Source organism: Rhinolophus sinicus, chromosome 17 (genome assembly GCF_057876585.1).
Source record: "Rhinolophus sinicus isolate RSI-liver-muscle chromosome 17, RSI-T2T, whole genome shotgun sequence".
Classification (NCBI taxonomy): Eukaryota; Metazoa; Chordata; class Mammalia; order Chiroptera; family Rhinolophidae; genus Rhinolophus; species Rhinolophus sinicus.
The window spans coordinates 8,181,071-8,200,843 of record NC_142517.1 but is presented as its reverse complement, the minus strand read 5'-3'; positions in this window follow the sequence as shown (position 1 = coordinate 8,200,843).

Genomic DNA, 19,773 nt, shown 5'->3' with positions numbered 1-19,773 from the left:
GGAGTGACTCCTCCAGGTTTCTTCAGGGTTCGCGTTGCCATGTAAAATGTGGGATAAAATATCTCACGGAACATACTTATGCTAAAATATCATTCACATAATTATGAATATTTGCATAAAAATGAAATAGTATTCATTTATCTGAAAATCAAACTTAACTGGGAGTTGTGTGTTTATATTTGCTACATCTGGCAATTCTACTCAGGGTTCAGTTTAAACCTCATCTCCTCAGAGGTCTTTCCTAAACTCACAGACTTAAGAGACCCCGGTCCTTGCCCCATCTTTGCAAATCTCTGCAAAGTCTTCATCTAACAGCACCATTCTTCTTTGTCTACATGACCACATCTGCGTCCGGCTATGGAAATGTCACTCAGAGCAGCAGGGGTCTCATCCATCTGGTTTGCCACTCTATCTGCAAAGCCTAGAACAGTGCCTGATGAATAAAACGTATGAGATAACAGTGTGTGGATAGATGAATGAACGTGTGTCATCTGATACAATGACTTCTGTCTACGAATGTGAAGCATGTTTTATACACATTTCCTCCTTTGAACATAGAAAAGTTGATTAGAAGATATGCCATAAGCCATTGCCTTTCCAAGCTTCAGGCAAATAACTTGGAACCAAACAAACACACTCTTTTAATTTTCTAATTCAAGGGTGATGACTTTCCTATTGCTATGGTTATTCATATGTAATTTTTTTTTTTTAAGAAATCAGTTTCCTTGCAGCCGCAATGGTTTTTTTAGTATGTGTCTGAGAATAGACAACATCATTCCCCTAGCGTATATGGCAGGTGCCCTCAAACCTAAATGAGTCAGCACAGCTCTGCAAAGAATGACAACACACGTGGTAACAGCCAGGGAGACGTTCTCCATTTTTAGGCAGCAGCCCTCCGTTTGGGTACAGCAGATAATAAACACCTGTTTCACTAACTCCTTTTAAAGACTGTTTTTAGAACAGTTTCAGGTTTACCACAAAATTGAGAGGAAGGTAAAGAGATTTCCCATAGACGGCCTGCCCCCCACGTGTATTGCCACCCCCATTACCAATGCCACTCACTAAAATGGCACATTTGTTACCATGGGTGAACCTACACAGATACATCATCATTGTCCAAAGTCCACAGCTCATATTAGGGTCCACTCTGGGTGTTGTACATTCTGTGGGTTTGGGCAAATGTATACTGATCATTGTAATGTCACACAGAGTAATCTCACTGCCCTTATTAAAATCTTCTGTGCTCTGCCGGTTCACCTCTCCCGTTACATCCATCCCTTCCCGCCCCCACTGATACTATTATTATCTCCATCATTTTGCCTTTTCCAGAATGTCACAGAGTTGGAATCATACTAACTCGTTTCACTTGCTGCTTCAGGTAAATGAAGTAACAATGAATACACAACGAGTGAGTGACTCTTTATGGACAGACTGTCTTCCATGGACAGTCTTGATGTGGCAAGGACAAGTTTCCAGCACCGATGATTGTTAACCTGGTTAGTACCAACAATGAGCATTTGACAAAAAATGAGCCTGAATAAAGAACAGGAAGTGTGCGTCTCTCTGAGCGCTCCATCCACACCATTTCCAGAACGGGCTAAGCCACATCCCCCACGGCTGCCTGTCACTGTGAATTTGTGGAGGGTAGAATTTTCATCACTTTTATTCATTAAGAAATATTAAGAAACTGCTTAAATGCAAGTTATAGATGGTTGGCAATTGTTTAAATTCTAATTTCTGAAATACTAGTGAACAAAAGCCATGGCAGACATATCACTGGTTGCTATGTGTTTTGAAAGAGTTATTGAGTCTTAATTTGAGGTAAAGTTAGAATAAACTAATTACTGACTTTATTCTGTAGTTAGGACATCTTAAGTTGCAGGCTCATCTACTTCAGTAATTGGGGAGAAGACATATAAAAACCATTTTCGAGAATATTAGGGGTGCAAACCACAATGTGAGGGCTACATGCTCCACATATGCCCCTTCAAAGCTCTTACTTCCTAACCTCCTTATGTATAATCCAACCTTAAAGTGGAAAAAAAAAATGCACTTATCAACCAGGGCTTTTTTTTTCTGTCAAGAATTTTCTCAAAGTGAAAAAAATCAATAACATATAGCTATTTTATTTTCCCACAAATCCCTCTTCTCTCCCAATATCTTATCAACTTCCTACAACTTGATCAACACTTTCCATTAACAAACTTTTAAAGTAAGAAAAAAATTGATGATGGCTACTTAAAATGAGAATCTTAGTGTGAAAACCATTGATTCTTTATCGGAAAATTCTAAAATGTCACCCATTGCAAAATGAAGTGACTTTAATATTTTATACTAAATAACAGTGCACTTTCTCACAAGATGCTATTTTATAAGATAAGAATGAGTGAAAAGCCATTTATGCTGAGGTACAGTAAGTCACTTCTTGTTTTGTGTTGGGGGAATTTATGGAACCATTTAGGGGTACAGAATCCCTGCCTGAAAAATAATTTGAATTGATGTCGACAGAAATCACCGCTTTACACATTTGGCAGTGCTATTTCATGAAACGATCATGTCTTAATCTATATGCAAACGTATACTTTCCCATGAATTGCCATTTTTCAGAAAACATTGACTAAGGGTGAGCCCCTGTTAGGAAATGCAACCTCCCTCTCAGAGACAGGAAGCATAAAAATGCCTGGTGGGGAAGGTGGCACGCCATAACTGTGATGGGTTACACACTGCTTTCCTTTAAGTCAGCTTTGCCATGTAATAGCTTTGCCTTGCAATAGCTGTACAGCCATTGTCACATTCCTTAACCACTCTGAACTCAGTTTCCTCGTCTGTGAAATGTCTATAAAAATAGCTGTTTCATTGAGCTGCCATGCGGATTAAATGAGGTGCTGTGTACAAAGTGCCTGTTATAGAGTAGGTGCCTTGCACTTCAATTTCCATTCTTAGCCAGGTTATGTAACAGCAGGGGTGGAAACAAGACTGGATTTTCCAGTTCTTATCTACAGATTTCAATTCAGGTTCAATAATTAACAGTCATACATACAAATGTTTATAAAGTATTTTACGCACACAGCCAGATATCCCACACCCTATGGCTTTACATACTTTTTTAAACACACTTGAGCTTTTTCAGTCTCTGAGTGCTGTGTTCTCCAATCACCCTTTCCCCCCAGGCACCATGTAGGGGTCTCACCATGCCCTTCCCTCCATGGGCCCCTCTGGGTGGCTCTGCAGGCTTCTCTACTTGGACTAAGGCTGGCAAAACCCCAGGGCATGCTAGAGGATTTCACTCTATCAAAGCACCTCGACAAGCACATCTCAGAGAGCGCCTGGGACAAGTCCAAGCCGATAGACGTCTGTTTATAACCGTTATCCATTCTCTATTAGATGTATAGGACACAGTCCACCAGCATTTCATTACATCAGGATTGTAACACAAAGCGTTGTAGGTAAGGAAGATACTCATCACTTGGCAAACGCACCGCATTTGTCATTCAGGTTCTCAAAACCTTGAGAGACAGCAAGTGTCTAGGATTTCCCAATGAGAGATAGAAACGATACGGCAGAGATCAGAATCACTTCTTTGGCGTCCCGTAACACTTGCAGCCCCTTGGGGCTGAGAGCACCAGATTTGGAGTCTACAGACCTACACAGAGGTGGGTTGTAGCTCCTACATGGGCATATTTCGGAACCTCAGATGTATGACCTGCAAGATGGGATGACAAAGGCTCCCTCTTGATGTCAAGAATCCAATAGGGCAAACAGGTTGTGGACTCTATAAAGTGCTACCCATGTCAGTTGTTGAAGTCACCTTTGTGTTGCTTCTACGAAGTACACTTAAATCATTTCCAGGAATTCTCAGTTTCTACACCACGAATGCCATAACTAGTCCTGCCTTTTACCTGCAACCTTCCTCTGGCTGGTGCCAACTATAAAAAATGCATTGAACACACAACGCTAAGGATGTGATTTTTCAGATCAGAGCTCGGGAGCCCATGCAGATGCTGTGCTAGTCAAGACATGTCTGCTGATTCATAGACTAAGATCTCATCATCTTAAACTCTGCACTTAGAAAATTCAGGTAAGAATTTTGCTATTCTAGACTATATATGTTTTCTACAGGGAACATGCTGCTGTTGTCCAATAGTGCTATTGTTTTCAGCTCCATAAAGAGACCCCAGACTTTTTCACTAAACAAATTTGTCAGCAATCGTGAAACTGAAAACTTGGCTGTCACATCCTTCGTGCTCTCCACCTTTAAAATAAAATACAAGCCACCTTCAAGCCCATTTATTGGCGTCCTTACCTGACATGTTAAGGAACCATTAGCACTTTGAAGAGTGGAAGTGACGAGGTGGCACTAAAGCATGGCAGATGGGACATGTTTGACATTCAAGGGCCTTGTATCATTGCCTGTCCATTATGACCTCAACTGATATTTTTAAAACCATAGTCCCGAAGCGATAAGTCACATTATCTATTTTTGTTTACAATTTTACTTTTAATAATGATAATCACCATTTCCTGAGTTATTTCCGTGCACCAGATAGCTTTCTGTATAGTACTGCTAAGCTTTTCAAGCGCCTGCAAGGTCAGGAACTGAGGCTGAGAGAATTAAATGACTTAAGGAGGACACTGAGCCAGGAAGTCTAGATGGTGCCAAATCCTACACTTCCCATGAACCAACCGGGCCCAACATGCCAACATCTCTCTTCCAAGTTGGCTTTTATAGGACTGGGAATGCCTCCTCCTCTGGTAGGTGCTCGCATTCCTCCCTCTTCTAGGTGACTGCATTGCTCCCGCTAACGGACTGTACTCTCCTATCCTCAGTATCCCCTTCTGCTGTCACGTGGAGCAGCGTCAGCTATAAAACGTGAGTGCTAATCCCGTGTTCCCCTGAAAATAAGACCTAACTGGAAAGTAAGCCCTAGCATGATCTTTCAGGAGGACATGCCCTGAACATAAGCCCTAATGTGTCTTTTGGAGCAAAAATTAATATAAGACCTGATCTTATTTTCGGGGAAACACGGTAATCGAAAACAAGAAGAATGATCTTAGATTTTTGAGTGTTTTACTCAAAAAACACTAAAGATTTGAGTGCTTTCCGACCTATATATTATAAGGTCAGTGTTTATAAGCTGTGCTAATAGTAATAGTTTACAAGTGAATATATTAGTATTATGTCATATCATTATATCTTACGTTAGTACTCGTTCTACAAACAATTGCTTTGTATTTTTCCGTGTTAGGTGCTAGGATCAGATATCTCTACCTCGAGATAGAAATGGAAGTGCACACCACACACCTCAGTGAGGATACTTGTCCTATGTGTCAAAGGCAAACATTCATGACACTTGGTCTTCACATGTTTTTCTTGGATGCAGAGTCTGGATGGTACACACCTATCTGTGGACCCCTTCACTGCAGTCATGTATTTCTAACGGAATTAGCAGTGTGTACCATATCCTCCCAACGTGGGAGAAAACCGCGTGTGATGATTAAACAAGACAAAGTGGCATCAGGGAGATTCTGATTGTATCAAGAGCAAAAAATGAAAGTCTTAAGCAATGATTTTGACATTTCTTGAAAGCCAGTAACAGACCATCTTTAATTTTTTTTTTTAATTAAAAGGCAGGCTGTAATAGTTCCTTTACAGTGCCTTATATCAAAACTACCTTAAGCATCCTCCATGTGTCTCACTTCATAAGCGTGACCTTTCACTGTAGTGCAAGCCACACAGCACCAAGAGCTTGTCTGCTCTGTCTACTGCTGGACCCACGATGCCTGGACCAGTGTGTGACACAACAGAGGACCATCAAGAAATAGCTGCTGAAGGTTGCCAGATGGGAGTGGGGGGTTGAGTGAAAAAGTTGAAGGGATTCAGAAATACAAACTGCCGGATCTGAAAACAGTCACGTGGATGTAAAATACAGTATGGGAAATAGTCAATAATATTGTAATAACTATGTACAGTGTTAGATGGGTAGTAGACTTACAGGGTCATTGTAAGTTACACAAATGGCTTATCACTATGTTGTACACCGGAAACTAATATAATATTGTATGTCAACTGCAATTAAAAAACAAATTAAACCAACAAGAAATACCTGCTGATTGAATGTGTCCACTACTGAGGGAGAAAGAAAGAAGAAAGGAAGGGGAGGGAGACCTGGGGGAGGAGGAGAGGAGAAGGGGTGGAAAGAGAAAAGGAAGGAAGTGAACCATGCTCTCTGTTTCCATTAGAACAAAACATTTGAGTCAAGAGTTCAAAAGGTATGTTTTGAGACAAGAGACTTAAACTTACCATTTTCTACCCAATATTTTAACATCCCATAGTTAACCACCAAGGACACCTGAAAAATATAACCAGCCCACTCCTGCTTACAAAGCTTCCAGTGTTTGATTCCGTATGCATAGGAATGCCATCACCATGGTAAACCTCTGGCCAGCACAAATGAGCAGAATCCTGCTGTGCCCTCCACCGCTTATGACGAACCTCTAGCTGAGAGAAGCTATGGCCGGCCTCTGTTGATCATGTCTGTTTCCGGCCAGCCTATCCTCTTGTCCATAGGAATCATTTTACATGGTTTCATGGAATGCCAAACTCAGGACCATGGCTGTCACAGAAGCGGCTGGGACCCCTCAAACCAGGGTGGCCTGCTAACAGCCTCTCTGAGACTGTGGAAAGTAAATGCACAAGAATTCCAAGGGAGGCCCTCATGGAGGCCACCATCTTAGCCTGGGCCTGGGGCCTTTGTCTCTGGAGATGGATTAGCTTCAAATAGGGTGGATTCACCAGCTTTTCTTTCCTCTACACCGATCTTCTCACATCTCAAGGGGCCATAGTACCATGTGCAGAAAGTATTAATTACAAGGAGCCCTGACCTTGACCTCCAACGGGAGAAGCAAAGAGTTATCCCTCTATTTTATTTTTTTATTTTCTTATTTAAGGTTTTTCCCTTTAAAACTGAAACAGAGTCCAAAACTAAAGTGTGAAAAGAACAACTGGCCCAAAGATGGGCAAGCAACACTTTCACTGCCAATGGCAATTGGTTGTGCCTAAAAATAGTTCTGTTTTTAAGAAGAAATGTTTCAAATGACTTTTTTAAAAAGTAAGCCCACATTACCAAACTTTACAAATTCCTATGTCCTTGGAGGAAATTTCTAGACTTAAAAATTAAATAAAAGGTTCTGACCCCTTAGTCTATGCCCAGCACACATTCCTTGATGATACATGTGCGGAAGTTTGCTGAGAACTATGCACTGTGGTTAGTCGTGTTGTCCCTTGGTTAAGTAACTGTGGTTTTGTTCTGATCTTTTTAAAAAATACATTTTTAGCATAGCTTCCATTTTTAAAATATATTTTCTCATTCTTGCCATTCAAGTTATTTGAAACGCTTCCCTAAAGATCTCCATCAATAATAGTGTTGAAAAAAAATGAATGTTTGGGAATAGGAATGAATCTTAATAGAATAGACTTCCAGCTCTAGAGTCTAGGAATCCATGCTTTGTTTTTAAAATTTAACCCTTACTCTTCTGGACCTGCCACGGGGGCCCTGCTAGGTGTCGAACAATCCTGAATCCCAAAGACACTATTGCTAGTCAGATAACTGGTCTTTCTATCATCCGCAGCTGCTACAGATACCGTCAGTCTACACCTACTATCCTTGAAGACTTGTGACACTTTTACTTACTCTCAGAAGGATCTTTTTTTTTTTCCCATAGCACACAGACCCAAAATACTCCTCAAGCAAACTATTTTTGTACTGCAGAGTCCATGTGAAAAAATCCCCAGTCTGTTTATATTCTGGTTTTCAAAATTTTAAGTTTGTAAATAAGTGTGTCTGTTGTCTTTAAGACAGTGTAAATATTTTGCCTAAAAAAAAAACTCAGCATAAACTTTCCTCTCTCCTTTTGGGGCCTTGATTCCCTTCTCTGCCTCTGAGGATGGACTGACGGGGTGTTAATCAGCTCTAAACATCTAATTACTGTCTGAGGGCCCCGCTTCACCTTCGGAGCTGTTTCTCACAAATCTGGAACTGGCATCTTTAAAACCGTGCACAAATAACAGATTAGCAGCAGAAAAGACTTTTCAGCTACATCAATAAAACCTGGGCAGCAGGCACGGGGAGCCAATGGTCAGGGAGTCCCAGGAGGTCTTCCACACAGGATACGCATCTTGTTACAGAATTCCTCAATGCCTTTTTGCTGCCTCCCTAATGACCAGTTAAATGGGCTCCCTCGAGGATGCTTGAGTCAGCGCCAGCTTGAAAACTGCTGAGGAAACATCCTCTTTTACTGGAAATGATTTCCATCAAACTGCCTTGTGCCATATTTAGACTCCCAGCTTAGTAACACCCAGCAGAAGGGGCTAAGTTTGCAGGGCAGGAGGCCCTGCGCTGTGAGAAAAGAACTTGCTTTTGTCTGGCCCAAGTGACCGCAGGGCCATGAGCTGGTGAGTCTGTGGTGGGCTGTGACCAGAGGAACAGAATTCGTTCATTCTGTCTGGAGAGACAGGCTTCACCATCCCGCAGAGGCAGCTGGCTGCTTCTTTCCATCCTGCTTGTCCCACAAATCAGAGACGTGAATGGGAAGGCCGATTCAAGTCTGCCCACATCTACCTGCCACTGGTACCTCAAAACCCAGTGATTCTCCTCACGTGAGCTCAACAGGCAGATAGAGGGTGGGCAGAGTCTGTCTCTTCACCCCGATTTAAATTTAAATCACAGAATTTAAATCGCAGAAAAAGGATATTAAAATGTCTTGAGTCATAGAACATAATTCTGCTAAAAAGCAGAGCCACAAAATTATCAAACTTTAAGGAATGCATTTATACAGATGCACGCACATCTGTAATTTAGTATCATGTTTGGATGATCATGTCGACATGGGGTTGTACGTACAGTCTCTTTCCCCTCGGCTTCTCTCCCCTCTTCTCCCTGCTTCCCATCAGCGCATGTGCCCATATTCACTCATATGAATAGCACAGCTTGCGTTCTTCCACGTTCTTCCTCGTGCTCGTGTTGCTGCACATGGACGACAGACATGTATGCAAACAGATCGGTCGTTTCTGTTCTTTGATTTCTACCAAAGTAGGATCATGGTACAGCTACATCTCTGCATTTCACTTTCTCTCCCAGTAACGACTGAGGAAAATCTTTCCAAGTCAATCCGTGTAGCTCTGACTCAGTCTCTCACCGTGTACAGTAGTCCAAGCTATGGGAGATTCATCATTCTCGCTACCACGCCACTCTGGGTGGGCAAAACTTGAAAGCACCCTGCTCTTTGTCTATAACTTCCTACCGGAAATCAGAACAAAGTCCTAAATATATTTTCTGTAACAAAGTACAAGAAAAGTTCTCCCTTGAGTCACAACACAAACTTGTCTGCTATGCAGTGCAGAGGGCAACACTATTTCAAAGTGTAGATTTTGTTCTTCTTCAGGTATCACGAGGGCAACAGATTAGAAGCTGGCTGCCATTGAAGAGATAGTCTGTTGCTCGCAGTTCCCAGAGAAGAGGGCAGCCGTGCCACACAGGGAAGCCCCAGGGAGGGTCAGGAGGAAGAGGATGCAGGGGAAAGAAAGCGTGGACAAGAGTCTTCCTTGTAGTTTCACCAGAAGGAATGGACAAGGCAGATAAGCTGGAATAATTTCAGTGGGCTCTAGGCTAGAGAGGCTGTCCTGAGTTGTCCAGTACCTGGCCCTGGAATGTTAGGGCAGAGGAGTATTAGTAATTAGCCCAGAGTATAGCAGCTTTGGATCAGTTTGTTTGCATAAGAAAGGTTTCCTCCCAGGCAAGTTGAATGCCTTCTCTAGGGATTAGCTAACCCTAATTCCCACCCCAGTCAGCAAGGCTCCAGGTGCCAGGGCATCACGAACGTAGAACATATGAAACACAGTCAATGCAAATGCTAGCACAGTCTAACCATCGTTGATAAATGACAGGCACACCAATCAAGGAAACACAGCATATTCTGCCTCCTGCCCAGGGACACAGCCCCACAGACTCAGCCAAATTGTCGCACAGGGCCCTGGGCTCTGAGGGATGCACAGGAGTTCATTCCACTTCTAGGACTGAGGGACTGGTAGCTAAGGGGACAGGATCAAAGCCCTGCAGAACTAAAACTGGGGCAAGGAGGATGACCACAGCCACTGCAGTCCTGTCTAGAGATACTCAGCTGGTGCCAATTCCCTCGCTGCTTTGGGAAGTTGCTGCAGATCCGAGAGCCGCATCCAGTGTCAGAAACTCTCTTCCCCAGGCCTGACGGGTCTGCTGCCAGCAGCTCTGTGACCAGCTCTCCTTTCCCACGGAAGAATCTCTCCTGCAACCTGCCTCTTGTCCTCCCCACTGCCCCTGCTCATGGGAGGAAGGGTGGCATTCTCCCTGCCACGTATGGGAGAGGATCTCCTTAGACTTTCGCTGGGACTTTTTTGCTAGTTATGCCCTATCCCCACACACAGGAATACACTTACTCTGTGCCATGTGTAATGATTGCTGGTCATTTTTCCATGCATTTCTGGAGAGGACATTGGTCAGGGATATTTTTTCATGAAAAGAAATGGTTACAGAGGAGACAATAGGTGAACCATGGCAAAAGAATTAAGGTGTTGGGGCTGTTTCTTTTCCTCCCTATCAGCCCACTTCCTATGTCCTCTCTTTCTACTGACTGTGCCTCAGGGGTTGCAGAGTGTGAGTTAATTCAGGAAAAAAAAAACTGAGCTGAAGATTAGCTGGTCCAGTTCAGTTCAGGTAAATCAAGAATGTACTGTGAGTCTATTCTGTAGCAGGATTGGAGACACTAAAATGAACAATATAGTCTCTGCCTTCCAAAAGCTTGCCATTGCATGAGGCAAACAAAACAAAGTACATGTGGTTATACATTTAGCATCATCAATACCCGAAAAGGGCCTGAGATTTGATCCCATTTGCAAGCTCCCAAGTGAGCCTGTTACAGTTTCATGGATGCTGGCAGAAGACATGAGATCCCTGGGTCAGAGACAAAGGATGTCATGATTCACAGCACAGCAAGCAGCAAGAGCGTCACATCCACCTCAGCTCTTTGTCCCTGAGATCCCACCGAGGCCATGAGGAGAGACCAGGTGGATGCTACAAACAGAGTGAGTTTGTGTCACAATGAGGAACCTCAAGCTTAGGAAACTCAGATCTTTCTCGACGGCCACAAGCAAAGCTGCCCCACCCTTTGCTCTATTGGGAGACACTACATCTACCAACCAAGGATGAGAGCTATACAAACACCCTCAAAAAGGTAGTCCAGGAAAAAAGGACAATTCGTGTCCTTCTCATAAGACATGCAGAGATGTGAGGGATCCCTGGGGAATTGTGTCCCCCAGAGTATTTATGACCTCCCAGGAATTGTCCTAAATGCAGGATCTCAACAATCATCGGAGCCACTCCTGGCATCGCCCTTCCCATCCCGCAGGTTGAGAAACAGATGAATGCCTCAACTTCAGGATCAACAACACACAGCTAAAAAGTGACAAAAGAAAAGGGATTCAGATCGAATCCCAGTGTTTGTGTCCTTTCAATGACTCACGCTGTCAAGAGGCCCTAGAGATGGCAAAAGAAAATCTCATTCCTGGCACATGGCTGCAAAGTGGCTGTGAGCTGAAATCCAGGGTGAGGTCCCAAAGAGCTGGAAGCCAGGCACGACACTGAGGGAGGGGGCAGTAAGATACCTGTTCCTCTGCTACCCAACAGTACCCCCGCACACTCTGGAAGATGCCACTCTTACACAACATGAATAATTATGTTGCTTTCTGTTAAGCTATTCCACCCTATGATGACAAGGTGGCAAAAGGATGGTTCTGGCTGTCAGTCTTCTGAGTTCTTACCTCCTGCTGGACACTATTCTAAGTGCTAGCAATAAGTGGCCGCGATAAAGAAATAAAATAAATAAAAATTTATCCTCAAGGAGTTTGCCCTTCTTCTTGTGGGAAGAGACAATCAGCTGTCCAAAAGGTGTATGCTGTCTAGGTACAAAGGCAGAAGAAGTTTTGCCAAAGGCAGGATGGTATTTATCACTCACCTCCCCAACGCCACCTACTAAAAAAAAAGAAAAGAAAGGAAAACTCAAGAAGGTCCTTGACTAGGTAGTCAGGGGTTATGTCCACCCACAGGTAATAGTGGAGGTCACGAAACAAATCTGAAACTAATTTAAAGAGCCAAACCTCACAGGCAACTGTTTTCCTCCGGAAAGTTTTGGTCCCCATTTGGGCAGCAAGATGACCACAGCATAACTGTGATATTTACCTGAAAAAACACCTTGAAATTCGCAGACTGAAGGATTACAAACATAGGCAAGTATGATGTTTAGCTTGTGTTTCTCCATTCCAGAAATATTTACTTATGGTTCACCAAGGGACAAGTTAGCGTTGCCTGCCCTTGTATCTTGGGTGTTTTCCATTCACAACCAGATCTTCACAAAGCTGAGGAACTGAACTTTGGGGTTCCTTTTTTGAAATCCTTTGCATATTTTTGACATTTAACAAAGAATAATTAATAGCATTATTGACTATGATACCTTCCTAAATCTGGACATTCTTATCTCATCTGTCTAATCTAGGAAACAATGGCTTATTTAATGAACGTACTGGTGTGTTTTTTATTTCGTATTGATGTGATGTTTGCAAGTTCTAAATGAATCTAACCTTATAAAAATCACTTAAATTTCCTCTCCTCTCTTTCTCTGAAAATAAAATTATGACTCTGCCCAAGCATGGCAAGTAGAGTGTGTGCCCAACTTCTGACACTGCAGGGTGGCGCTGCCGTTGGATGCCAGAGGTATTTGGGAACAGGCACATATTGACAGACCCCTACCCCAACACTCCTCCCCACCAAACAATAAAAATAAAATTAAAACTTTAGTCTTTTTCACGACTAATGTGTGAATTGAAGTACCTCCTCCCATGCATGACTTTTATCCTGACCTCAGCCCCATACCCAACCCCACCTCAAGTCCAAGGACCCCATTTAACGATCTGCTTCATCCAGTGGGCAAGATGGGGTATGGTTATAAGTTGAATTATGTCCCCTCCAAAATGTATATTTGGAGTCCTAACCCCAGTACCTCAGAATGTGGCCTTGTTTAGAAATAAGATCACTGCAGACATAATTGGTTAAGATAAGGACATTAAAGTGGCCTTTACTCCAATAAAACTGGTCCCTTGAAAATGGAGGGCATTTTGGAGACACGGGTAGAATGCCATGTGAAGATAAAGGCAGAGGTAGTGGTGATGCTTCTACAAGCCAAGGAACCAACCAAAGATTGACATCAAACCACTAGAAGCTGGGACAGAGGCCTGGGGAAGATTCTCCCTCATGGCCACAGAAGAAACCAAGCTGCTATCAGAGAGTGACAGGAAAATAAGTTACTTCTTATTTCTACAGGCTCCTGCTGAGTCAACTCAGCCTTTGCCAGATGCCATGATAGAAGGCAGAGTACTGCTAGCTGCTCCATTCAAGTTGGTCCCCCAAAATTTGTAGGGCCCAGGACAAGATCAGGGAGCTCCCTTGCCTATGTCTAAATACTTATGTTATAAATTAAATTTACAAACTGTTAAATAAAATGTTTCATCCTCCTACCCTGACAATTATACCTTCATAATAACAAAGTAAGAAAATACGTGAAGTTATGATTTTTGTATGAGTAAATGTCAGCAAAATATAACCATTAATATTATCAGTGTTCTGCTGGTGTTCAGCAGAGTAATAAAATTTACATGTACATAATCAATTAAATATTACCTATTTATTCCATAAATTATTTCTTTTTAAATTTTATTTCATAATCCAAATTGCTACATACTTTGCATATTTACTGTAAGCCTCCTGAGACAATTTAGTTTTTTAATAATTTTAACTTCAAAGAAAACCTTTGTTCAGGCAATAGTGAGTGGAATTACCGAAAATGGTTTCAAAGCAGAACTTAACTTTGGAAGTAACACATGAATTTTATATATCGTGTTCAAATAGAAAATATGAACAAAATATTTTGACTTCATCCTATAGACCACTGTCACTTATGTTCCCATTTTTACCATTTCTTAAAGCATTATGTAAGTAACATGTAAATAAATATCTAACAATGTGAAAAATCAGCATCATGCGTCACACCTGTTGCACCAAACCTAGATGTATACAAATGCAGGAATAATTGCAATTGTTTAGTGTTGCAAACATGTCTCAGCTACTCTGAGCCACTGTGGAGAACACCATGCTAATTTACTGATTCATAAGTACACCCCAAACTACAAATTAGAACACAGAAAGCAGCAAGAATGTAGACATTTGGAAATATTGGAAAGTGACAATTCATTATGCAAGGATACAGTGTCACCATGATATCTGAGAGGATGAGGGACAGGTTCATTAATTTATTCTTTCCCAAGTGGTCTCTCCAAAGTCGCATCCATCTCCAACAATGGTAGCAAGACTCACATAGGGTTGACCGATAAATTACAATGTATTTGGAACAAATTTTAACTAAAATTGATTGCTTATCTGAAATTCAAATTTAACTGGGTGCCCTGTATTTTTATTTGTCAATAATAGAGCCACACTGCTTCATGACAGTTGGACTCAGTTCTCTTTTGTTTTACACACACAAGAAGACGGGGTGGACAAGTATATCCCTGGGACCTGAATGGTGTTAGTCACTAAAGTGGATGTTCTAATGTCATGATGTGCCCTTGTCTGTGCCAAATTCTGGATCCCTGAAGACAGAGGTGCCCATCTGTTCCTTAAGGCAGGTTCTCTTTTGCCACCACAGGAGATAATCGTCATGTAGACACTTCTTGCCAGCCCTCAACAAGCCAAGTTCATTCTTCTTTCATTTATTATTTCATTCATCAACATCTACTGAGTATGTACCAAGAGCCAAGCAGTCTTTGTGCCCAGAGTGGCACAAAGAATGAGGAGGAAGAAGAGGAGACACTATAAAAGTGGATGAGAGGAGCGCAGACCACACAGCTGCCTACTGTACACTCGGTCAGGAGAGGCAGCAACATCCCTTTTAATGAGAATGTGAGCCAAAGGTGGTACCTGTGGAAGTCGGGGGTCACTTCAAAAGGCAGCAGCCTTAGTTCACCTTAGATGCAGATGGGTTAGAGAGAGAGAGAGAGAGAGAGAGAGAGAGAGAGAGAGAGAGAGAGAGAGAGAGAGAGAGAAAGGAAGTTAGATGTCACATGTCACATTTGAAGACATGCTAGGAAAGCTCATGTAACTGAGAGGTAAAATCTGATAAATCTAGTTGAAGTTAGTATTCTTATTTTTTCTTGAGTAATAGAAAAGTCAGTAGTTTTTCCTTTGGAGAAATTGACTCTAATTATCCTGTAGAGAAACTCACTAACGCTAGTCAAGGAGCAGGAATGGGAGATGGGGCAGCTCCATCTTTCTAGCACAGATGATACACACACCCCTCCAGTTCGGGATGTCTGCAGCGTTCTCTCCTCAGATGGCATAGTGTGCCTTTGGCTATTAAGCTGGAAATACAAACCACTTTTTTGTGGTTCAAATAATCTCCAAGAGATATTATAGTTTCCTGGAAGTTTTAAGTCCTATTTCTCATATCACCTCCATCTATATTGATGCTATCTATGACCCTTTCACCTAATTACACTAGTATTTTGTACCTATTTTTATTCAATGATTCCATTACATAACCCATTACGTGATAGCTGCTCAATATTACTATCTAATGAACCCACTTTGATTTCTCTCCTCTTTCATAGAAAGGACCACATTCTTAAATATTAGATTTATCTTGTTAGCTAAGATCTTCACAGAAGCTCTTATTAGACAAATGATTTTACTAACACAAATAGAAGAGACAGACAACCAAAATTCTACCAAAACTGTGCGTACCCCACTTAGAGAAGTACCTAGATTGGGTCACAAGACAAGAAAAAAAGTGGAGAGACCTGAAAAGCAGGAAGTAAACAGACAACATTCCAGAGGAGAAATTAGGGCAATGAAAAAAATGGGGGGAAAATGGGGAAATGGTGGGAAAGGCTAAAGAATTCCCCTTCGTGTCACCAATCATTAAAAAATACACTGTGTAGCCCCCATGGGCAGCTCAAATGAGCCCTCCAACCCACTTGTGCATCGGAAAAGTTCACAATGTAAAATAATATTCTCCCAATGTGTTAGGAATTCTATCAGGTCCTAGTTAAGCGTAGAGATTAAATGAATGGACAGACATTTATGAGAACACCCTTAGGAAGACCTGTATTTCCTTAGTAGGGAGCCATATAAGGCTATTCTAATGACAGGCATATGGACATTGCATACACTTTCCTCGCGTTCCTACCCCACGGTATTTGCTATCGTTGAGTTCTAAAGCACTGCTTTCATTTTATTTCTTCCTGTCTGATTTTTGGCACTCATCTAGTCTATTGGGAACATTTGCTATTTTTGTGATAATTATTCAGAAGTTATAAAATTATATAGCAGCATGCAGCAGTGCCATGCAATTAGAGCTAACTACCAGGGAGGCAAGGAATCCAACTAGAATGTTAACTTGCTGTGTTACCTAGTATCACGAGAGAGGCTGATTTTAGGGAAGAATTTTCCACTGAGGGTGGTAGGCCAGTAATGATATGCCTAAACCATAGTAATAGCAATTGCATTGCAAATTTCATTAGCATTTGCATTATCATTATGTATTAATTACTGCAGTTAGGCCACCGAAGACTAATATCCAAATCTGACAGCACCAATTCCCCAGATGCCTTTTGTGGTTGCTGAATGATTATTGTGCAACAGTTTGCTGCTTTTGACAAATACAAAGCAGTACCGGCTTCCCAGCCTTGACAGGGCCAATTGCTCAGACATCGTTAACACTAAACCAAAATGCCTTCAAACACATTAGGAGAAGACTCTGCATGAAAGAATGAAGGAACAGATATGAGACTACCAGGGACAGACTGCACATGGCGCTCTGCACATCTCGGCTCCAGGTAGAAGGCGTTTGCTCAAACGCAAAACTGCCTTCAAATGGAGCGACATTTCCCAGGGCTTCCTCGGATGATGTGTGCTGTTTGAAAACAATCAGTGGTCAGCTAAGTGTGGGAAACACTGGGCTAAAGAGAAACTGAGATCCTGCTGCAGACCTTCTCAGAGCCTCTAATGTGCTACTGGGTCTTGTGACACTCTGAAGGGGGATAGAGCTTACAGAGTTTCCTAAAATTTACTTGACCATCTTATCACTTTCTCACTGCATTATCTACTAGAATTCTTAATTACAGGAACACATTTTTGAAAAAGCAGAATTAGCAGACTATAACTGTCGCCAGGATAGTGAGTATTCCATACAAGTAAACACCAAAACATATAAAATTTCTACCACATTTAAGAGAAACTCATTGTCACTAGGGGCTCCATAATTTCCAGATAATCCTCCAGTTTACGTTGTGAGAAGACGCTAATGCCATTCCCAAGATCGCCAAGTATTCTCCTAGATACCGCTGGTCCTGAGCCCCAGCTTCTCCAAGCTAGTTAGTAATCAACGGATCGTCTCTGCTCTAGTGCACAATGTCCCCTTTCATCCATGTTAACCTCAACATGGAATGCCCCTCCTTTCCAAGATGTCCACCGGAACCAAGCAGGTAAACAAACAAACCCTCCCACAAAGTCTGTTCGTGCTTAGGAGGCTCTGCTATATTCTGGGCAGGCATTTGGAAGCTACACGAAAGCAATGTAATTGCCAAGTATCTCAAATTTGAGTACTAGTCACATGTATGCTGTCTTTTTTTTAAAGCTTTATTGAGATGTAATTTACATGCTGTAAAGTTTACCTATTTGAAGCACAACGGAATGGTTTTGAAGAGATTTACAATGTGGAGACACACAGCTGTTTAATGGCCTCAATTAGTTCTGACAGCCTGGGCTCCAGTTCTCTCACTGAGCTACCCGTCTTCCTTCTCCATTCTCTTCTCTGCATCTCTCCAACCCTGTTTCCTTCTTCTGCAGCTCTTTGGTGTTCTTGCCGGCAGCCAATCCTTTAATGCCGTCTCTCAACTTTAGGTAGCATGTTAGGATAACGTTCTAAATAAAGACAGATCTCTTCCAGAGACACATTCAGATGTCAGAGTTTAAAATCAAATAAATAAATAGTGACTTGATTGCACTAGACCAGCGTTCATCTCCCCTATGGGAGCCATGCCATAAATTCCATCGTATCACCTCTAGAAAGGCCGCGGGACTTCCTTTAATATAGCGCCAGCCTACCTGAAAATATTCACAGCAATAGCTGCTTCTCACTACCTACTTCCCCTGAATCCCTCCCCTCCAGCCAGGCATGTCCTTCAGATAAACTTTCAGTAGGACCCAGACACAGAGCCTGGTTCAGACTCTCTTGTGACATCACCTTGGCCTCTATTATCCAGTCACAGGCAACTGATTTAACAGAGTAAGTGAGTACAGTGTTTCTGGTTGAAGGCCTGGCCTCCCAACAACCACAGCCCAGACTTTCTTACACACAGGAAAGACAGAGGGGACGAAACTAGAGGAGAAACAAGTAAGGGGTTTCTGAGTGCTGCACAACAGGTTTGCATGGCCCGTGGCAGAGCCCTCAACCCCCTCCAGGAACCTGGCAGGATGGAGAAAGCCCAGGAAAGACTTGTTCCTCCGCCTTAGGGTATCCCCACTGGTGAAGAGAAAACAGCTCAGTTGCGTGCTGTGATTTATGAGTTCGTTGTTCAGGGCACACCTAGAATTCTTTCCAGAAAGGCAGCTCTACCTGTTTTTTGACCACTGGGTAATTATTGTAATAAAACAGAGCTGTACATGTTGGCGTTTGACCCATGTGCCCCCGGTATTTTCTCTTTGTTGCATCCTGCAGGCCCTACACAGGCCATACAAAGACAGGTCTTCTTCACTCTACCTGGAAGCATTTGGTTTAAGGAATTTCAACTTTCTGTTGTGTTTCATCACAGATCCTCATATCTTAGATCTTGAGTGAATCTTCCTTCAACACTTAGATAGCTGGACGCTATCTATGTGCAGTAAACCAGCACTGAGAGGAAGCAAAGGATGGAGACGGACTTCCTGGTCAGTCCATAATGCACACTGCTGCCTCACATCTCAGCAAATGACGAGAATGGGAATATCTCAAACTTCATTTGGGAACCAAAACCAACCGAGACAGGCGGCTTGGAAAGGTGCCTGTGCGTAATGCCTGCCGGGGGCCCCCAATCTCCATCTCTTCTCCCCACAGAAATACCACATGCAGATAGGCATGTGGTGGACCAAAATCTATGGATCATCTCTGGACCACATTTCCTTCTTGGCAGCAAGGTGGCGAATCTGCCAACAGGCCTTTATATCTGCAAATTGGTACTAGGCCATAGTTATCTGGGGTGAAGGACCTATTGGTAAAAAATTCAAATCTGTTGAGAACTGATGCTTATATAAAATACAATTTTAAAAATTAGTAAGAAAGTAGATGATGCAGCTGGATCTCAGGGCAATGTCATGTTGCTATGAAACTTCCTAAGGACTTGACTCTGGATTTCTGTACTTAGTACACACTGTCCAACAGGATGGTAGAGGAAGGAATGCACACAACTGAAAGGGAAGGGGCAGCTGCTCCCTTGCTCCTTCAGGCTCCCCTTCTTGTTGGCTAAAAGGCAGCTGAGCTGGGAACCACCTGGGACCACACAGACATGACCAACGTGCTAGGAGGATGAGGGATCCTGACAGGAGGAGTCTGGGCTTCACTGGCTTCAGTGAGTGAATTTTTTACACTTCTGGTTCA